The 21742-nt window shown below is 33.2% G+C and overlaps 1 protein-coding gene across 41 annotated transcripts in view; it reads right to left on the minus strand.

Moving 5' to 3' along the window:
- The window catches only part of LOC149129053 (uncharacterized), a 33240-nt gene extending 12639 nt beyond the window's left edge, over nt 1-20601 (minus strand). For 32 of the 41 annotated variants that reach the window (XR_016240537.1, XR_016240535.1, XR_016240529.1 and 29 more), the window contains exon 1: nt 10485-13558. The gene's annotated coding sequence lies outside the window, so the exon portion shown is untranslated. Of the gene's footprint in view, nt 1-10484; nt 13559-14694; nt 15577-20336 lie in introns of those variants that run through there. The other 9 variants (XR_016240531.1, XM_089346795.1, XR_016240506.1 and 6 more) reach the window with 9 other exon arrangements.
- Nucleotides 20602-21742: the final 1141 nt, after the last annotated feature.

Raw genomic sequence — 21742 nt, forward strand, 5'->3', positions numbered from 1 at the left:
AGTATGATAATTTAGTGTCTACAATGTCTAAATATGATTACATTCTATATATTTAGTTTCTACAACATTCAAGTATAATAATTTAGTGTCTACAATGTTTAAATATGATTACATTCTATATATTTAGTTTCTACAACATTCAAGTATGATAATTTAGTGTCTACAATGTTTAAATATGATTACATTCTATATATTTAGTTTCTACAACATTCAAGTATGATAATTTAGTGTCTACAATGTTTAAATATGATTACATTCTATATATTTAGTTTCTACAACATTCAAGTATGATAATTTAGTGTCTACAATGTTTAAATATGATTACATTCTATATATTTAGTTTCTACAACATTCAAGTATGATAATTTAGTGTCTACAATGTTTAAATATGATTACATTCTATATATTTAGTTTCTACAACATTCAAGTATGATAATTTAGTGTCTACAATGTTTAAATATGATTACATTCTATATATTTAGTTTCTACAACATTCAAGTATGATAATTTAGTGTCTACAATGTTTAAATATGATTACATTCTATATATTTAGTTTCTACAACATTCAAGTATGATAATTTAGTGTCTACAATGTTTAAATATGATTACATTCTATATATTTAGTTTCTACAACATTTAAGTATGATAATTTAGTGTCTACAATGTTTAGATATGATTACTTTCTATATATTTAGTCTCTATAACATTTAAGTATGATAATTTAGTGTCTACAATGTCTAAATATGATTATATTCTATATATTTAGTTTGTACAACATTCAAGTATGATAATTTAGTGTCTACAATGTTTAAATATGATTACATTCTATATATTTAGTTTGTACAACATTCAAGTATGATAATTTAGTGTCTACAATGTTTAAATATGATTACATTCTATATATTTAGTTTCTACAACATTCAAGTATGATAATTTAGTGTCTACAATGTTTAAATATGATTACATTCTATATATTTAGTTTCTACAACATTCAAGTATGATAATTTAGTGTCTACAATGTTTAAATATGATTACATTCTATATATTTAGTTTCTACAACATTTAAGTATGATAATTTAGTGTCTACAATGTTTAGATATGATTACTTTCTATATATTTAGTCTCTATAACATTTAAGTATGATAATTTAGTGTCTACAATGTCTAAATATGATTATATTCTATATATTTAGTTTGTACAACATTCAAGTATGATAATTTAGTGTCTACAATGTTTAAATATGATTACATTCTATATATTTAGTTTCTACAACATTCAAGTATGATAATTTAGTGTCTACAATGTTTAAATATGATTACATTCTATATATTTAGTTTGTACAACATTCAAGTATGATAATTTAGTGTCTACAATGTTTAAATATGATTACATTCTATATATTTAGTTTCTACAACATTCAAGTATGATAATTTAGTGTCTACAATGTTTAAATATGATTACATTCTATATATTTAGTTTGTACAACATTCAAGTATGATAATTTAGTGTCTACAATGTTTAAATATGATTACATTCTATATATTTAGTTTCTACAACATTCAAGTATGATAATTTAGTGTCTACAATGTTTAAATATGATTACATTCTATATATTTAGTTTCTACAACATTCAAGTATGATAATTTAGTGTCTACAATGTTTAAATATGATTACATTCTATATATTTATTTTCTACAACATTCAAGTATGATAATTTAGTGTCTACAATGTCTAAATATGATTACATTCTATATATTTAGTTTCTACAACATTCAAGTATGATAATTTAGTGTCTACAATGTTTAAATATGATTACATTCTATATATTTAGTTTCTACAACATTCAAGTATGATAATTTAGTGTCTACAATGTTTAAATATGATTACATTCTATATATTTAGTTTCTACAACATTCAAGTATGATAATTTAGTGTCTACAATGTTTAAATATGATTACATTCTATATATTTAGGTTGTACAACACTCAAGTATGATAATTTAGTGTCTACAATGTTTAAATATGATTACATTCTATATATTTAGTTTCTACAACATTCAAGTATGATAATTTAGTGTCTACAATGTTTAAATATGATTACATTCTATATATTTAGTTTGTACAACATTCAAGTATGATAATTTAGTGTCTACAATGTTTAAATATGATTACATTCTATATATTTAGTTTGTACAACATTCAAGTATGATAATTTAGTGTCTACAATGTTTAAATATGATTACATTCTATATATTTAGTTTCTACAACATTCAAGTATGATAATTTAGTGTCTACAATGTTTAAATATGATTACATTCTATATATTTAGTTTGTACAACATTCAAGTATGATAATTTAGTGTCTACAATGTTTAAATATGATTACATTCTATATATTTAGTTTGTACAACATTCAAGTATGATAATTTAGTGTCTACAATGTTTAAATATGATTACATTCTATATATTAAGTTTGTACAACATTCAAGTATGATAATTTAGTGTCTACAATGTTTAAATATGATTACATTCTATATATTTAGTTTCTACAACATTCAAGTATGATAATTTAGTGTCTACAATGTTTAAATATGATTACATTCTATATATTTAGTTTCTACAACATTCAAGTATGATAATTTAGTGTCTACAATGTTTAAATATGATTACATTCTATATATTTAGTTTCTACAACATTCAAGTATGATAATTTAGTGTCTACAATGTTTAAATATGATTACATTCTATATATTTAGTTTCTACAACATTCAAGTATGATAATTTAGTGTCTACAATGTTTAAATATGATTACATTCTATATATTTAGTTTCTACAACATTCAAGTATGATAATTTAGTGTCTACAATGTTTAAATATGATTACATTCTATATATTTAGTTTCTACAACATTCAAGTATGATAATTTAGTGTCTACAATGTTTAAATATGATTACATTCTATATATTTAGTTTGTACAACATTCAAGTATGATAATTTAGTGTCTACAATGTTTAAATATGATTACATTCTATATATTTAGTTTCTACAACATTCAAGTATGATAATTTAGTGTCTACAATGTTTAAATATGATTACATTCTATATATTTAGTTTCTACAACATTCAAGTATGATAATTTAGTGTCTACAATGTTTAAATATGATTACATTCTATATATTTAGTTTCTACAACATTCAAGTATGATAATTTAGTGTCTACAATGTTTAAATATGATTACATTCTATATATTTAGTTTGTACAACATTCAAGTATGATAATTTAGTGTCTACAATGTTTAAATATGATTACATTCTATATATTTAGTTTCTACAACATTCAAGTATGATAATTTAGTGTCTACAATGTTTAAATATGATTACATTCTATATATTTAGTTTGTACAACATTCAAGTATGATAATTTAGTGTCTACAATGTTTAAATATGATTACATTCTATATATTTAGTTTCTACAACATTCAAGTATGATAATTTAGTGTCTACAATGTCTAAATATGATTATATTCTATATATTTAGTTTCTACAACATTCAAGTATGATAATTTAGTGTCTACAATGTATAAATATGATTACATTCTATATATTTAGTTTCTACAACATTCAAGTATGATAATTTAGTGTCTACAATGTTTAAATATGATTACATTCTATATATTTAGTTTGTACAACATTCAAGTATGATAATTTAGTGTCTACAATGTTTAAATATGATTACATTCTATATATTTAGTTTCTACAACATTCAAGTATGATAATTTAGTGTCTACAATGTTTAAATATGATTACATTCTATATATTTAGTTTCTACAACATTCAAGTATGATAATTTAGTGTCTACAATGTTTAAATATGATTACATTCTATATATTTAGTTTCTACAACATTCAAGTATGATAATTTAGTGTCTACAATGTTTAAATATGATTACATTCTATATATTTAGTTTCTACAACATTCAAGTATGATAATTTAGTGTCTACAATGTTTAAATATGATTACATTCTATATATTTAGTTTCTACAACATTCAAGTATGATAATTTAGTGTCTACAATGTTTAAATATGATTACATTCTATATATTTAGTTTCTACAACATTCAAGTATGATAATTTAGTGTCTACAATGTCTAAATATGATTACATTCTATATATTTAGTTTCTACAACATTCAAGTATGATAATTTAGTGTCTACAATGTTTAAATATGATTACATTCTATATATTTAGTTTCTACAACATTCAAGTATGATAATTTAGTGTCTACAATGTTTAAATATGATTACATTCTATATATTTAGTTTCTACAACATTCAAGTATGATAATTTAGTGTCTACAATGTTTAAATATGATTACATTCTATATATTTAGGTTGTACAACACTCAAGTATGATAATTTAGTGTCTACAATGTTTAAATATGATTACATTCTATATATTTAGTTTGTACAACATTCAAGTATGATAATTTAGTGTCTACAATGTTTAAATATGATTACATTCTATATATTAAGTTTCTACAACATTCAAGTATGATAATTTAGTGTCTACAATGTTTAAATATGATTACATTCTATATATTTAGTTTGTACAACATTCAAGTATGATAATTTAGTGTCTACAATGTTTAAATATGATTACATTCTATATATTTAGTTTGTACAACATTCAAGTATGATAATTTAGTGTCTACAATGTTTAAATATGATTACATTCTATATATTTAGTTTCTACAACATTCAAGTATGATAATTTAGTGTCTACAATGTTTAAATATGATTACATTCTATATATTTAGTTTGTACAACATTCAAGTATGATAATTTAGTGTCTACAATGTTTAAATATGATTACATTCTATATATTTAGTTTCTACAACATTCAAGTATGATAATTTAGTGTCTACAATGTTTAAATATGATTACATTCTATATATTTAGTTTGTACAACATTCAAGTATGATAATTTAGTGTCTACAATGTTTAAATATGATTACATTCTATATATTTAGTTTCTACAACATTCAAGTATGATAATTTAGTGTCTACAATGTTTAAATATGATTACATTCTATATATTTAGTTTCTACAACATTCAAGTATGATAATTTAGTGTCTACAATGTTTAAATATGATTACATTCTATATATTTAGTTTCTACAACATTCAAGTATGATAATTTAGTGTCTACAATGTTTAAATATGATTACATTCTATATATTTAGTTTGTACAACATTCAAGTATGATAATTTAGTGTCTACAATGTTTAAATATGATTACATTCTATATATTTAGTTTCTACAACATTCAAGTATGATAATTTAGTGTCTACAATGTTTAAATATGATTACATTCTATATATTTAGTTTGTACAACATTCAAGTATGATAATTTAGTGTCTACAATGTTTAAATATGATTACATTCTATATATTTAGTTTCTACAACATTCAAGTATGATAATTTAGTGTCTACAATGTTTAAATATGATTACATTCTATATATTTAGTTTGTACAACATTCAAGTATGATAATTTAGTGTCTACAATGTTTAAATATGATTACATTCTATATATTTAGTTTCTACAACATTCAAGTATGATAATTTAGTGTCTACAATGTTTAAATATGATTACATTCTATATATTTAGTTTGTACAACATTCAAGTATGATAATTTAGTGTCTACAATGTTTAAATATGATTACATTCTATATATTTAGTTTCTACAACATTCAAGTATGATAATTTAGTGTCTACAATGTTTAAATATGATTACATTCTATATATTTAGTTTGTACAACATTCAAGTATGATAATTTAGTGTCTACAATGTTTAAATATGATTACATTCTATATATTTAGTTTCTACAACATTCAAGTATGATAATTTAGTGTCTACAATGTTTAAATATGATTACATTCTATATATTTAGTTTCTACAACATTCAAGTATGATAATTTAGTGTCTACAATGTTTAAATATGATTACATTCTATATATTTAGTTTCTACAACATTCAAGTATGATAATTTAGTGTCTACAATGTTTAAATATGATTACATTCTATATATTTAGTTTGTACAACATTCAAGTATGATAATTTAGTGTCTACAATGTTTAAATATGATTACATTCTATATATTTAGTTTCTACAACATTCAAGTATGATAATTTAGTGTCTACAATGTTTAAATATGATTACATTCTATATATTTAGTTTCTACAACATTCAAGTATGATAATTTAGTGTCTACAATGTTTAAATATGATTACATTCTATATATTTAGTTTGTACAACATTCAAGTATGATAATTTAGTGTCTACAATGTTTAAATATGATTACATTCTATATATTTAGTTTCTACAACATTCAAGTATGATAATTTAGTGTCTACAATGTTTAAATATGATTACATTCTATATATTTAGTTTCTACAACATTCAAGTATGATAATTTAGTGTCTACAATGTTTAAATATGATTACATTCTATATATTTAGTTTGTACAACATTCAAGTATGATAATTTAGTGTCTACAATGTTTAAATATGATTACATTCTATATATTTAGTTTCTACAACATTCAAGTATGATAATTTAGTGTCTACAATGTTTAAATATGATTACATTCTATATATTTAGTTTGTACAACATTCAAGTATGATAATTTAGTGTCTACAATGTTTAAATATGATTACATTCTATATATTTAGTTTCTACAACATTCAAGTATGATAATTTAGTGTCTACAATGTTTAAATATGATTACATTCTATATATTTAGTTTCTACAACATTCAAGTATGATAATTTAGTGTCTACAATGTTTAAATATGATTACATTCTATATATTTAGTTTCTACAACATTCAAGTATGATAATTTAGTGTCTACAATGTTTAAATATGATTACATTCTATATATTTAGTTTCTACAACATTCAAGTATGATAATTTAGTGTCTACAATGTTTAAATATGATTACATTCTATATATTTAGTTTCTACAACATTCAAGTATGATAATTTAGTGTCTACAATGTTTAAATATGATTACATTCTATATATTTAGTTTGTACAACATTCAAGTATGATAATTTAGTGTCTACAATGTTTAAATATGATTACATTCTATATATTTAGTTTCTACAACATTCAAGTATGATAATTTAGTGTCTACAATGTTTAAATATGATTACATTCTATATATTTAGTTTGTACAACATTCAAGTATGATAATTTAGTGTCTACAATGTTTAAATATGATTACATTCTATATATTTAGTTTGTACAACATTCAAGTATGATAATTTAGTGTCTACAATGTTTAAATATGATTACATTCTATATATTTAGTTTGTACAACATTCAAGTATGATAATTTAGTGTCTACAATGTTTAAATATGATTACATTCTATATATTAAGTTTCTACAACATTCAAGTATGATAATTTAGTGTCTACAATGTTTAAATATGATTACATTCTATATATTTAGTTTGTACAACATTCAAGTATGATAATTTAGTGTCTACAATGTTTAAATATGATTACATTCTATATATTTAGTTTCTACAACATTCAAGTATGATAATTTAGTGTCTACAATGTTTAAATATGATTACATTCTATATATTTAGTTTCTACAACATTCAAGTATGATAATTTAGTGTCTACAATGTTTAAATATGATTACATTCTATATATTTAGTTTCTACAACATTCAAGTATGACAATTTAGTGTCTACAATGTTTAAATATGATTACATTCTATATATTTAGTTTGTACAACATTCAAGTATGATAATTTAGTGTCTACAATGTTTAAATATGATTACATTCTATATATTTAGTTTGTACAACATTCAAGTATGATAATTTAGTGTCTACAATGTTTAAATATGATTACATTCTATATATTTAGTTTCTACAACATTCAAGTATGATAATTTAGTGTCTACAATGTTTAAATATGATTACATTCTATATATTTAGTTTCTACAACATTCAAGTATGATAATTTAGTGTCTACAATGTTTAAATATGATTACATTCTATATATTTAGTTTCTACAACATTCAAGTATGATAATTTAGTGTCTACAATGTTTAAATATGATTACATTCTATATATTTAGTTTCTACAACATTCAAGTATGATAATTTAGTGTCTACAATGTTTAAATATGATTACATTCTATATATTTAGTTTCTACAACATTCAAGTATGATAATTTAGTGTCTACAATGTTTAAATATGATTACATTCTATATATTTAGTTTCTACAACATTCAAGTATGATAATTTAGTGTCTACAATGTTTAAATATGATTACATTCTATATATTTAGTTTCTACAACATTCAAGTATGATAATTTAGTGTCTACAATGTTTAAATATGATTACATTCTATATATTTAGTTTCTACAACATTCAAGTATGATAATTTAGTGTCTACAATGTTTAAATATGATTACATTCTATATATTTAGTTTCTACAACATTCAAGTATGATAATTTAGTGTCTACAATGTTTAAATATGATTACATTCTATATATTTAGTTTCTACAACATTCAAGTATGATAATTTAGTGTCTACAATGTTTAAATATGATTACATTCTATATATTTAGTTTCTACAACATTCAAGTATGATAATTTAGTGTCTACAATGTTTAAATATGATTACATTCTATATATTTAGTTTCTACAACATTCAAGTATGATAATTTAGTGTCTACAGTGTTTAAATATGATTACATTCTATATATTTAGTTTCTACAACATTCAAGTATGATAATTTAGTGTCTACAATGTTTAAATATGATTACATTCTATATATTTAGTTTGTACAACATTCAAGTATGATAATTTAGTGTCTACAATGTTTAAATATGATTACATTCTATATATTTAGTTTGTACAACATTCAAGTATGATAATTTAGTGTCTACAATGTTTAAATATGATTACATTCTATATATTTAGTTTCTACAACATTCAAGTATGATAATTTAGTGTCTACAATGTTTAAATATGATTACATTCTATATATTTAGTTTGTACAACATTCAAGTATGATAATTTAGTGTCTACAATGTTTAAATATGATTACATTCTATATATTTAGTTTCTACAACATTCAAGTATGATAATTTAGTGTCTACAATGTTTAGATATGATTACTTTCTATATATTTAGTCTCTACAACATTTAAGTATGATAATTTAGTGTCTACAATGTCTAAATATGATTATATTCTATATATTTAGTTTCTACAACATTTAAGTATGATAATTTAGTGTCTACAATGTCTAGTAATGTATGTGTATATATTATGAATCAAGTAGTAATGTGTGTATATTATGAACCTAGTGATCTATGTATGTGTATATATTATGAATCGAGTAATGTGTGTGTATATATTATGAATCAAGTAATGTTTGTATGTGTATATATTATGAATCGAGTAATGTATGTGTATATGTTATGAATCGAGTAATGTATGTGTATATATTATGAATAGCGTAATATATGTCTAGTAAGGTGTGTGTGTATTATGAATGGAGTAATGTGTGTGTGTATATATTATGAATCGAGTAATGTATGTATGTGTATATATTATGAATCTAGTAATGTGTGTGTGTGTGTGTGTGTATATATTATGAATCGAGTAATGTATGTATGTGTATATATTATGAATCTAGTAATGTATGTGCTTGTGTGTATATATTATGAATCTAGTAATGTATGTGTATATATTTGTCAGCTTTATTTTTCAAGGTCAATAAAACAGTATGAAGCGAAAGTGACATATCGATTACAATTCAATCAACAGAAAATTAGCATGCAAGTGGCTCAGTACTCCGCAGACACGTCTTCTTCACGTAATTTACAAAGAAATACAATGTGACAAGGCCGGTCCCTTTGAATTACAGGTGTAAGTGATTTTTGCCAGGTAAGTGGACTGGGGCACGGTGAAATTAATGTTTAAGTGGCTGTGTATTCCACAGACGTGATCCCTGTGAACGGTTTTCGTCGAACGAATCAAACTTAATAAATTATCGAAAAGAAAATAAAATGTCTGGTCCTGGGGTTGTAAACAAGTGATGGCGGATACAAATACTGACTGAAACCGGTCAAAGAAATAAGACAGAGAAAGAAATAAAGACCGTAAGGAGTGGATTTGGTAGGCGGAAACTGAAAGAAGCCCGTTGTATATATGTATGTGTGTGTATATGTTTGTGTGTCTGTTTGTCCCCACCTCCCAACATCGCTTGACAACCGATGCTGGTGTGTTTACGTCAACGTAAATTAGCGGTTTCGGCAAAAGAGACCGATAGAATAAGTACCAGACTTACAAAGAGTAAGTCCTGCGGTCGATTTGACCGACTATAAAGGCGGTGCTCCAGCTTGGACGCAGTCAAAAGGACTGAAACAAGGAAAAGAGTAATTTTAACGAGTTCCTACCGCCATCTTCACCGCCATTGCTATGACAAACCAACAACAAACACCAGCGCCATCTATCTGTAACGTCTCTATTTTACTCTGGCTTCTCCGAGTTACTTCCCTTTGTTTCTCTGCGATCAGAATCTTTATTTCGCTGGACGAATGTGTTTTAGCTTCTAAGATCCTTCTGGGACCGATTATTAATTAAAAGACGAACATTGAGGGGTCAATGTAATTAACTACCCCCGCCCATGCGTATAATTGAAAGGATTACGAACATTATTATTATTTTTAAAGGCAGAATCGTTAGCACGCCGGAGAAAGAGCTTAACGGTGTTCAGTCCGTCTTTACGTTCTGAGTTCAAATTCCGCCGATGTCGACTGTTCCTTTCAACCTATAAGGGTTAGGGTAATTAAAACGCTAGGGGGTCAACATAATCGACTAGTCCCCTCCCTCAAAATATGTAGGTGTGTTTGTGTGTCTGTGTTTGTCCCCCCACCATCGCTTGACAATCGATGCTGGTGTGTTTACGTCCCCGTAACTTAGTGGTTTCGGCAAAAGAGAATAAGTATTAGGCTTACAAATCTCTCTATCTGCATGCAGCAGCATGTATGTATATGTGTGTGTATACAGATGCATCTTACCATCTGGCAAAAACAAGCTGTAATTCACGGAGGTCAAATAAGAGCAAAACATATCTAGAGTTGTCTACCCCGTTCGATACTTCAATAGCAAAAAAAAATATTATTTTTTGTGGTGGTGGTCATATTTCTGGGTACAGGGTGGGCCAAAAGTCACACACGAAAATATAACATCTTATACTACTATTAATCATCATTATTATTTTGTGTAACATTGAAACACTGTTGGTCGATTATTGTTTTATTTGTTTCAGTCACATGACTGCAGCCATGCTGGAGCACTGCCTCTCAGTCGAACAAATTGACTCTAGGAATTATTTTTTCTAAGCCTAGTACTTATTCTATCTCTTTTGCCAAACTGCTAAGTTACGGGGGACGTAAACACACCATCGGCTATCAAACAATGGTGGCAGGGACAGACAGATACACTCACATGTACATACACACATATATATATATATATATACACACGACGGGCTTCTTTCAGTTTCTGTCAACCAAATCCACTCGCAAGGCTTTGGTTGGCCCGAGGCTTAGTGGACACTTATTTAAAGTGCCACACAGTGGGACTGAACCAGGAACCATGTGGTTGGAAAGCAAGCTTCTTTACCACACAGCCTGTGCCTGATTAGTGCAAAGAGTCCATGCAACATGCAGTGTGCAGGACAAATACCAATGGTTGGCCCCTCCCCTACCTGTGCAAAGATCTCTGCAGGAAATTCTGTTCCTTGTACAACAAACAATAAAAAAATCTGCAAATGGTGAATGTTTCGAACCCTTGTAATCAGGATGTTGACATTTCCTAATTAGTTTTGTGTTGTAATTAACCATAAAGTGCTGTTTTTGAAATATGGGGGAGAGGGGGGTCTCAGTGTGTGACTTTGGGCCCATCCTGTATTTTGACAGATTCAAAGCTAGCAAGGGAAACAGACTTACCTACCCATAAAGCACCTTTTGTCTGACGCTCTGCCGATTCAGAGACATGACAGTAGTAGTAGTAGTAGTAGCAGTACTTGTGGGTGGTGGTGGTGGTCGTCAAAGTAGTTGTAGCAACAGAATTTAGAAAGATATTAGAAATAGGGAGGGAGGGATGAGGTGACAATCATGAGTTTCCTGCCCTGAAATTATCAGATTTAAAAATGCGACTGAAATATTGTTAATAGTAAAGCTGTGGTGGTGAAAAAACAAACGAAAAAAAAAAAACAGTAACCATGACGACATTACAGACTCCCCCAACACATACATACTGAAGAGGCAGAGAGAGAGAGAGAGAAACGGGGGCAGTTATGATGGCTAAGGAACTAAATGAAGGGATAACAGACCTACCAGACTATCTAATGGGAAAACATTGAGCACACACAAACTCCCTCACTTTGGTGGGGAGAATAAGGAGAGTTTAGCTTAACCTGGGGCCCAATGAGTTTGATAAGAGTAACAAGAAATCATTATTATTATTATTTTATTTCACTCCATTTTAGAAAAACTGAAACACGTCTTTGACAATTCCGGAGCACATTGGACTTGTTTTTCAGTCTGGTTGCGATGGTGCAACAAAACAGAACAGAACAGTTGTGGACATCTCCAACCAAAAGCATCGTGAGAAAAAGCAACATCGCATACAACGGCCGGTCAATTTGTTCGAGAAGTTCATGCAATACGGTGTGCCCAACACATAGCAAAGTGGACCCCTCACCACCGAGATGTCTCTGTCAGAAAGAGGCTTTAAAAAGAAAAAAAGTCCAAAGAAATTCGTGCACACATTGTCACAGGGAGTTGATATTCCTCACACAACAATGCAACGAAGAATAAAAGCTACAGACATTTGCTAATTTGTTTTGCTTTCTAATTAAATATAAATGGGTTGTTTTTGAAATGTGCAATAGAGATATTAGAGTCTTAATCTTGGCACATGACCTTTGGCCCCCCCAACTTGTATATATTTTTACAGAAAGACGCATGCACACACACATTTTTAAAGATGTCCCGCTCCCCAGCCCCATTATTCCAATACAACTTTGCTAAAACCTTACTGTATGGTGCGGTCAGCTACCATTTATGAAGGAAAAATATTATTACACTAAGCTGATAGTGAGAGAAAAGGACAACACCAGCACTGCCGCCACCACAGCAGAAAAGAAATTTGGCAGATGACGTCTATGTGCACGAGCGTGTCTATAAATGGTTAAGGAGAAGCAGCAAGGGGTCAGAGGTTGTGGTATGATGGGGAGGAAGAGGAGGAATAAGGAAGAAATGAAAACAGGAGGCAAGAATGTTGGAAGGGAGATTAATAAGAATAATAATTATTGTAATTTCAATAACATCATCAGTACAAATATAAGCAGGCAGCTAACTCCCCTTCTCCTCTTCTTCTTCTCTCAGTCTGTGTATATATGCATGCGTATATGGACATGTTGTACACACACACGCACATACACATTTATGTAATGTATACCCCCCCCCCCCGGCCCATCAGGAATCACTGCAGAGATGCTCAAAATATCTGGCAGTGTTGGCTATAGCCTAGTCACCCGTATTACGAACCAGGTGATACACGAAGGAGTCATACCCTATGACTGGTGTAGCAGCATCATAGTCAACTGCTACAAAGGTAAAGGGGACGCTTTAGATACAAATAATTACAGAGGCATCAAGCTGTTAGATCAGGTTATGAAAGTTACAGAGAGGGTCATAGCCCAACTAATTAGGGAGCGAATCAATTTAGATGAGATGCAGTTTGGGTTCGTGCCAGGTAAAAGCACTACTGATGCCTTATTTCTAGTGAGACAGTTGCAAGAGAAATACCTAGCTAAGGATAAACCTCTGTACCTGGCTTTCGTTGACATGGAGAAAGCCTTTGACAGGGTCCCCCGATCCCTTATCTGGTGGTCAATGAGGAAACTTGGGATAGAAGAATGGTTAGTGAGAGCTGTGCGAGCCATGTACAGAGATGCTGCCAGTAAGGTGAGGGTTGGAAATGAGTACAGCAATGAATTCCGGGTAGAGGTAGGGGTCCACCAAGGTTCCGTCCTCAGCCCCCTATTATTTACCATAGTCCTCCAGGCAATCACAGAGGAGTTCAAGACAGGTTGCCCCTGGGAGCTCCTCTATGCTGATGACCTTGCCCTAATTGCGGAGTCACTATCAGAACTAGAGGAGAAGTTTCAGGTGTGGAAGCAAGGTCTAGAATTGAAGGGCCTTAGAGTCAACCTAGCTAAAACCAAAATCCTAATAAGTAGGAAGGTAGATAAAACACAAACCCCTTCAGGTAGATGGCCCTGCTCAGTATGTAGAAAAGGAGTAGGTAGTAACTCTATAAGATGTACCCGGTGCAAGCTATGGACACATAAGAGGTGCAGCAACATCAAAGGCAGGTTAACTAGCAAGTTAGTTTTTGTTTGTGGCAGATGTTCAGGTGCAATAAAGACTGCAAACAAACAGGAAACAACTTCTATCTCATTCCAGGGTGAAAAACTAGAGGTAGTCGATAGCTTCCGCTATCTGGGCGACCAAGTTAGTAGTGGGGGTGGGTGCGCTGAAAGTGTAGCTGCTAGAATAAGAATAGCCTGGGCAAAGTTTAGAGAGCTCTTACCCCTGCTGGCGACAAAGGGACTCTCACTCAGAGTAAAAGGCAGACTGTATGACGCATGCGTACGAACAACCATGCTACATGGCAGTGAAACATGGGCTGTAACTGCTGAGGACATACGTAAGCTCGCAAGGAATGAAGCCAGTATGCTCCGTTGGATGTGTAATGTCAATGTGAATACCCGTCAGAGTGTAAGTATCTTGAGAGAAAAGCTGAACATTAGAAGCATCAGTTGTGGCGTGCAAGAGAGACGATTGCGCTGGTATGGACATGTGGTGAGAATGGAGGAGGATAGCTGCGTGAAAAAGTGCCACACCCTAACAGTTGAGGGAACCCGTGGAAGAGGTAGGCCCAGGAAGACCTGGGCTGAGGTGGTGAGGCAAGACCTTCGTACATTGGGCCTCACCGAGGCGATGACTACGGACCGAGACCTTTGGAAATGGGCTGTGCGTGAGAAGACCCGGCAAGCCAAGTAAGATCGTTGCCAGTGCCCCTGGACTGGTTCTTGTGCGGGTGGCACATGAGATGCACCATTTTGAGCGTGGCCGTTGCCAGTACCGCCTGACTGGCTCCTGTAGGATTTTCGAGCGAGATCGTTGCCAGTGCCCCTGGACTGGCTTGTGCGGGTGGCACATAAAAGACACCATTTCGAGCGTGGCCGTTTTCGTGCGGGTGACACGTAAAAGCACCCACTACACTCTCTGAGTGGTTGGCGTTAGGAAGGGCATCCAGCTGTAGAAACTCTGCCAAATCAGACTGGAGCCTGGTGTTGCCATCCGGTTTCACCAGTCCTCAGTCAAATCGTCCAACCCATGCTAGCATGGAAAGCGGACGTTAAACGATGATGATGATGATGATGATGATACCAACATCTATGTGGAAAAGCTGCAAAGACAAAGAAAAAAAAAAAAAAAGAAAAAAAGATTAGACAATAAAACCACAAATCCCGAAAAAGACAAAATAACAATACAAAATAGATAAATTCTATCCTCATTTACCATCCATTTTGTCTGCTGGCATCGGCTGGACATCTTGGGAGCAACTGGGCAAGGCCAGGAGCCACACCATATAAATAAATATATATATATATATATATAAATAAATAAATAAATAAAAATATAGATAAATAAAAAATATATATATATAAATTAATAAATACATAAATAAATAAATGAATAAATATATAAGTAAATAAATAAATAGTGTTCAGGATGCTTTTTACATTACCACCATGGAACCGGGCAAGGCCAGGAGCCACATTATTCTGGATACAAGGAAATGATCCAGAATTACAAACTGATCATCCACTAATATGTGCAACTCTATATTAAAACTTTCTTGTGTACCCAACCCAGTATTAGCCAATATACATCATTCCCAGTGGTGCATTTATTTCGAGATGCTCTGTGTTGAATAACTCAGTTATCATTCAGCCAGTTTTAGGAACAGAACGTGACTAAGGTATGGTGGGAGATTTTAATTGAGAACTTCTAAAAACAACACAACATTTGTAGTTGGAGCCAGAGCCAGTTTCAGCCGGGTTGGTAACGAAAATTCAATCTTATAATAATTCTGCTTCTTCCTCCGTTACTCAGCCCATTCGTGAGGCTGTCATGTGATTGGCTGAAGTCGGGGAGGCTGCGAGTGAAACGTGGAATTCTTTTTAACTCAGTCTTATTCCTTAGTTATTTCGTCTGACTGTAATGCCTTCTTCATGTGATTGGTTGAAGGGAAAAGTGAAGAACAAGAGAGAAAAAGAGGGGAAGCGTGAGAGAGAAGTTTATAAAATTGTGAATAAAGCATCATCATTTAATTCTGCTTCCCATGGACGGTTTGACTGAGGACTGGCAAGCTAAGAGGCTGCACCACGCTCAAATTGATTTGGCAAGGTTTCTACAGCTGGATGCCCTTCCAAATGCCAACCGCTTTACAGCAGGTGTGTGAAATGGGCTAAAAAGCATCATACAACGTGGAAGACAATTGGAGATTTCTGCGGGACAACCTGTTGAAAGCCACCGACCAGATTTGTGGGTGGTGTAAGGTCCCCTCCCAACCCAGAGTAACGTGGTGGTGGAACAAGGAGGTAGACAGGGCTATTAGACAAAAGAAACAGGCTTGGAAGGACTGGAAGAACGGTGGTAGCAGGGAATTGTACCAATGTGCCAGAAGGGAGGCTAGGCGACAGGTTTATTTAGCCAGAGGGGAAGCAGATAAGGAAAGATTTGCCAATGCTCTGCGCCGTGAGGACCAAAGACTCGAGGTATTTCGTGTTGCAAGACAGTGTAGGAGAGAGAATAGTGATGTTGTAGGAGAGAAATGTGTTCGTATGGATGATGGTACGCTTGCACTAAATGAGGCTGCAAAGAAAGAGGTCTGGAGATGCCACTACGATAGATTGCTTAATAAAGAGAATGAATGGGAGAAAGAGAGCCTGCCGTATGTCGACCCAATAGAGGGACCAGCTATCCGAGTTGATAGTACCAGGGTAGATAAAGCAATTAAGAGTATGAAGACCGGGAAAGCCCCCGGCCCATCAGGAATCACTGCAGAGATGCTCAAAATATCTGGCAGTGTTGGCTATAGCCTAGTCACCCGTATTACGAACCAGGTGATACACGAAGGAGTCATACCCAATGACTGGTGTAGCAGCATCATAGTCAACTGCTACAAAGGTAAAGGGGACGCTTTAGAAACAAATAATTACAGAGGCATCAAGCTGTTAGATCAGGTTATGAAAGTTACAGAGAGGGTCATAGCCCAACTAATTAGGGAGCGAATCAATTAAATGAGATGCAGTTTGGGTTCGTGCCAGGTAAAAGCACTACTGATGCCTTATTTCTAGTGAGACAGTTGCAGGAGAAATACCTAGCTAAGGATAAACCTCTGTACCTGGCTTTCGTTGACATGGAGAAAGCCTTTGACAGGGTCCCCCGATCCCTTATCTGGTGGTCAATGAGGAAACTTGGGATAGAAGAATGGTTAGTGAGAGCTGTGCGAGCCATGTACAGAGATGCTGCCAGTAAGGTGAGGGTTGGAAATGAGTACAGCAATGAATTCCGGGTAGAGGTAGGGGTCCACCAAGGTTCCGTCCTCAGCCCCCTATTATTTACCATAGTCCTCCAGGCAATCACAGAGGAGTTCAAGACAGGTTGCCCCTGGGAGCTCCTCTATGCTGATGACCTTGCCCTAATTGCGGAGTCACTATCAGAACTAGAGGAGAAGTTTCAGGTGTGGAAGCAAGGTCTAGAATTGAAGGGCCTAATAAGTAGGAAGGTAGATAAAACACAAACCCCTTCAGGTAGATGGCCCTGCTCAGTATGTAGAAAAGGAGTAGGTAGTAACTCTATAAGATGTACCCGGTGCAAGCTATGGACACATAAGAGGTGCAGCAACATCAAAGGCAGGTTAACTAGCAAGTTAGTTTTTGTTTGTGGCAGATGTTCAGGTGCAATAAAGACTGCAAACAAACAGGAAACAACTTCTATCTCATTCCAGGGTGAAAAACTAGAGGTAGTCGATAGCTTCCGCTATCTGGGCGACCAAGTTAGTAGTGGGGGTGGGTGCGCTGAAAGTGTAGCTGCTAGAATAAGAATAGCCTGGGCAAAGTTTAGAGAGCTCTTACCCCTGCTGGCGACAAAGGGACTCTCACTCAGAGTAAAAGGCAGACTGTATGACGCATGCGTACGAACAACCATGTTACATGGCAGTGAAACATGGGCTGTAACTGCTGAGGACATACGTAAGCTCGCAAGGAATGAAGCCAGTATGCTCCGTTGGATGTGTAATGTCAATGTGAATACCCGTCAGAGTGTAAGTATCTTGAGAGAAAAGCTGAACATTAGAAGCATCAGTTGTGGCGTGCAAGAGAGACGATTGCGCTGGTATGGACATGTGGTGAGAATGGAGGAGGATAGCTGCGTGAAAAAGTGCCACACCCTAACAGTTGAGGGAACCCGTGGAAGAGGTAGGCCCAGGAAGACCTGGGCTGAGGTGGTGAGGCAAGACCTTCGTACATTGGGCCTCACCGAGGCGATGACTACGGACCGAGACCTTTGGAAATGTGCTGTGCGTGAGAAGACCCGGCAAGCCAAGTAAGATCGTTGCCAGTGCCCCTGGACTGGTTCTTGTGCGGGTGGCACATGAGATGCACCATTTTGAGCGTGGCCGTTGCCAGTACCGCCTGACTGGCTCCTGTAGGATTTTCGAGCGAGATCGTTGCCAGTGCCCCTGGACTGGCTTGTGCGGGTGGCACATAAAAGACACCATTTCGAGCGTGGCCGTTTTCGTGCGGGTGACACGTAAAAGCACCCACTACACTCTCTGAGTGGTTGGCGTTAGGAAGGGCATCCAGCTGTAGAAACTCTGCCAAATCAGGCTGGAGCCTGGTGTTGCCATCCGGTTTCACCAGTCCTCAGTCAAATCGTCCAACCCATGCTAGCATGGAAAGCAGACGTTAAACGATGATGATGATGATGATGATGATATATATATATATATATATATATATATACATACATACATACATGTGTGAGCATGTATTGTACACGCCAGTAATCTAAAAATGTATTCCAACAGACAAGGTAACTCTCATGGAAGTAGGCAACCGAAATATAATGCTTTCAAAAACTAAACCTTTTCCAGGTGTCTTTGGACAAACTTAATCTTCTTGAGACGAAGAGACTCTTAAGGAACTGAGAGAGATGAACACGAATTTGAGACTTTTGATTAGCAACACTGATGAACTCACTCGCTCCACACAAGAGGAAAAGAAGAGAAAGAACAATCCCTGCAACAGCTCAATCAACATTTGTCCAAATTATGCACCACTCTTCATTCTTTACCACATAATAATTGCTTAAATGAAAATCCACCTAAAGATGATACACAAGATAGAAGCCCATCCCCCTCCACTATCAATTAAAAACCGCATTATACACATATAGAATGAAAAACTTAAAGCCAGAAAGGTTACTTTCTGGAACATCATCAAAAACAAGCACAAGGCAGAAATTTATGAACACTGGTTAAATTCTGCCTCATAAACTCCAAATTAAACGTATTCCAAACGAACAGGACCAACAAAGACAATTATGGGAGAAACTAACACTTGGAAAACATGAAGACAGAAATAGAACTGCTTAAGCTTAGAGCGCTGAGCAATGAAGAAAAATTGAAGAACATAGATGAGGAAATCTACAACGAATTAAAGAAACATTGAGATGGTCAACGCTTGGAAAGTGTCTTTAAACTGTGGCAAACAACTTGTGAAGCTGAAGAAACAAACTCGCTACAAGGCTGGCAAAGACAAAGCAATTTGTTTATTAACTACGAAACACAGTTCATCGTAGAAAAGGCATCGGATAAGCCCTTGCTGAAGGAAGATAAAGCAAAAACATACACAGAAATGAACCCAAGCTTATCGAACACAAACCAGAGACGGACAAGGGGAGGCAACTCCACCGACCTTACATCCCCAAATAACTTAGAAACAACAATCAGGAATTCAGCCGACAACAGAGAATCTGGACGGAATCTTCTTGGCATCCTACAAAGAAATCAAAGGTTCCATGGAAACGTCGAGACGAAGCAAAACTTTTGCGAACCAATCCACCCCCCATCATCTCACAATAAATGGAAGAATTTACCTTCGAGACTTGGTTACTTCGATCAGAGAGGGTGGGTCGATTCTGGATTGTCGAATGCTTTTCATAGACTTCGTTTAAATATATCTTGCTAGACATCAATCCGTCCCTTGTCACACTCAATCAGTAAAGCTAGCTGCGTGTCTTTAGCCGCAGGTATACGTACGAAATGTATGGGGTTTTTTTTCTCATGTTCCTTTCTTTCTTTTACTTGTTTCATTCATTAGACTGCACCCATGCTGGAGCAGCGCCTTAAAGTTTTTTTTATATAATATATACTAGTTTCCCTCTTTCACACGATGCTACACACAGCATATATGTTTGTATATATATATATACACCAGCTGCCTTAACTCGTACAAGTCAGTGGATCAGTGGGTATAAGCAGGTGTGTGAAATGGGCTAAAAAGCTTGGTTCATCTGTCACATGGGTCCTCTCGCAACATTTATACTGTCCACTTAGGATACACCGACATAACCTCTGGCCAGAACCTAACGCCCATTTCCCTGAACTCTTGCGGGGTCACCATGTCTGTCCCAAGCGAAAGCCCGAAAGCAAAAGTCATACGCACTAGTTGTCCTTCTGCTCACATGTCTGTCTTACTTGCAAGGCCCCTTGACCGTTCATACGTCATCACTTACCTTATACTTCCAGCCTATCCCACCATCTTTGTCATATATTATGTGTAGTAAGAGGCTTGCTTCCCAACCACATGGTTCTGGGTTCAGTCTCACTGCGTGCCACCTTGAGCAAGTGTCTTCTGCTATAGTCTCAAGCCGACCAAAGCCTTGTGAGTGGTTTTGGTGGATGGAAATTGAAAGAAGCCCATCGAATATATATATGTGTGTGTGTGTCTCCTCATGTCTGTGTGTCTGTCTCCCATCACTGCTTGATAACTGGTGTTGGTGTTTATGCTCCTATAACCTAGCAGTTCAGCAAAGCAGACCAAAATAAGTGCTGGATTCGATTCATTCGACTAAAACAGAATTTTTCAAGGCCATCACTTAGGGGCCGGTGTCGGTTTTTTGACATCCCTATAATGTAGTGGTTTTGTAAAAGGAGATTTATAAAAAAAAGAAAGAAACACCTCCTGTGTTCATAATGTCTACATACATACACACTCACACAAACATGTATATGGGCATACACACACAAACATATATGTGCATGTACGTACTCATATGTATACACATATCCACACTCCAAACACTATTATGACAACTTACTGATTGTCCTATCTATATACATATATAAATAATGCTATATTTACCTAATATTGAGGTTTCATTCTTTTGTTGTCACTTTATTATTATCATTGTATATATATATATATATATATATATATATATATATATATATATATATATATATATATATATATATATATAGGATCTTTTTTAAAACGGGG

Source organism: Octopus bimaculoides, unplaced genomic scaffold, assembly GCF_046866305.1.
Source record: "Octopus bimaculoides isolate indiv1 unplaced genomic scaffold, ASM4686630v1 contig167, whole genome shotgun sequence".
Lineage (NCBI taxonomy): Eukaryota > Metazoa > Mollusca > Cephalopoda > Octopoda > Octopodidae > Octopus > Octopus bimaculoides.